A 2,374-nucleotide genomic window follows, 5' to 3' on the forward strand; every position below is an offset into this window, starting at 1 on the left:
ACTGGATGTCCTTCAGTGGTCACTTAGTGGTTGATTCCAGGGTGTCCTGTCCTCGGTGTTTATTGTCATGTGTATGAGTACAGGCGTGTGTGTGTGTGTGTGTGTGTGTGTGTGTGTGTGTGTGTGTGTGTGTGTGTGTCACGGAAGAGGTGTGTGAAGGTTAGAGGACATCTAACAGGATGTTGCAGGATTCAGTTTTCTCCCTCAACTGTGGAATCCAGGGCTAGCCCACTGAGCCATCTCACTGACTCTGCTCTCTCAACTGTGGAATCCAAGGCTAGCCCACTGAGCCATCTCACTGACTCTGCTCTCTCAACTGTGGAATCCAAGGCTAGCCCACTGAGCCATCTCACTGACTCTGCTCTCTCAACTGTGGAATCCAAGGCTAGCCCACTGAGCCATCTCACTGACTCTGCTCTCTCAACTGTGGAATCCAAGGCTAGCCCACTGAGCCATCTCACTGACTCTGCTCTCTCAACTGTGGAATCCAGGGCTAGCCCACTGAGCCATCTCACTGACTCTGCTCTCTCAACTGTGGAATCCAGGGCTAGCCCACTGAGCCATCTCACTGACTCTGCTCTCTCAACTGTGGAATCCAGGGCTAGCCCACTGAGCCATCTCACTGACTCTGCTCTCTCAACTGTGGAATCCAGGGCTAGCCCACTGAGCCATCTCACTGACTCTGCTCTCTCAACTGTGGAATCCAAGGCTAGCCCACTGAGCCATCTCACTGACTCTGCTCTCTCAACTGTGGAATCCAGGGCTAGCCCACTGAGCCATCTCACTGACTCTGCTCTCTCAACTGTGGAATCCAGGGCTAGCCCACTGAGCCATCTCACTGACTCTACTCTGTCAACTGTGGAATCCAAGGCTAGCCCACTGAGCCATCTCACTGACTCTACTCTCTCAACTGTGGAATCTAAGGCTAGCCCACTGAGCCATCTCACTAGCTCTAACATGTCTTCATCTCCAACTATGCTTTGTCATGGGATTCTTGTCAGCAGTGAAGACGTGGATGCTAGTTTCACCTGGTTAGAGGCCCCCAAGGGTAAGTGCAGTGATACAGGGGATGTTCTGGAGGTGTGCCTCTGTCCCTCCTAGAGACAGCAGGATCCCTAAGTTCCCAGCTTTTTAAAACTGGGGATCTTGACCCCGTATGTGCTCATGTCACTGAATGTGGGAGTTACAAAAGTAATTTGGTTGTAGCAAAAGGTTTTTGAACTTGGAAATCTGGTGGAGCCTCTCCCCACCCCATGTTGCAGCCTGTGACTTCATCAAAGCCTTGTTCTTAACACATAGCACTCACATTTCCCACTGCGCATGTGTCAAGCCACACAGCACCAACCAGTGTTGCCTGAAACCCTGGGCTCCAATTTGAGGTTGTTGTGTTATGAATTGCAGAGTTTTACCATTTTACATACAAAGTTTTCTTCTCTTCAAGAGGCATGAAGGTTTAATGGCAGAAAGCAGACTGACTTCCCCACACCAGCCAGCACACCTTGAAACCGAACTGCGTTACATGCTTTAAAATTGCTGTTTGAGTTGTTAAGTTTCAAAAAACATCACTGGTGAGTTTGGGCTTGGGGAGAAGACAGAATTTTTCAGTTTCTGCAATGGCCCTGCACATGCATTTTGCCCAGTTCTCAGCCTTCAGGTTATGAAATCAAAGTCGCTGTCAACTCTGGAAATGACTTATGAAGGTACTCTGTACCCTGTGTTATAAATATCCAGGCAGGATCTAGATTTTGTGTAAAAATAAGACCTTCTAGCTCAGTGCTACCTAAATTTGCTTTCATCCCTAAATTATGTTGCCAAAGAATTGTTTCAAAATAAATTTCTTTATGATTTGTTTGATTTGTGTGTCTGGGGTCCTGTAAAAGCCTCTGGTGAAACGGAATCAAGGTGGGGAAGCTGTAAGACCTGGGCAGCTGGTGAGGTGAAACGCTGCCCCGGCCCTTGCTTGCCGGGCTGTGGAGCTTCGGTTACCGCAGGAGGCAGGGACCTTGGCAGCGTTGAGCACGGTGCAGAAGTGGGAGGTCTGCCCCGTGCTGTGGTTAGTGTGGAATGCCTCCCACAGCCCGGTGGATTGGAAAACCTGCTATCAGAAGACTGGAGCTTGTGGAGCCAAGAGGTGGGGCCTGACGGGAGGAAGTGGGTCCCCGGGGTAGGCCTCCGCTTCTTGGGCTGTAAACTCGTGGATTCTGCCAAACCCTCTCTGCCTTGATCAACTATAGCTCCTCAGACTTGGAGTCCAAATAAGCCTCCCTTGAGGGGCTCCCTGTCTGGTATTTGGCTACATCAATGAGAAAAGTAGCTGTGGTGGTTTGCATGAAAATGGCTCCCTTAGACTCATATATTTAATTGCTTGGTCGGA

Source organism: Mesocricetus auratus, unplaced genomic scaffold (assembly GCF_017639785.1).
Source record: "Mesocricetus auratus isolate SY011 unplaced genomic scaffold, BCM_Maur_2.0 Super-Scaffold_100676, whole genome shotgun sequence".
NCBI lineage: Eukaryota > Metazoa > Chordata > Mammalia > Rodentia > Cricetidae > Mesocricetus > Mesocricetus auratus.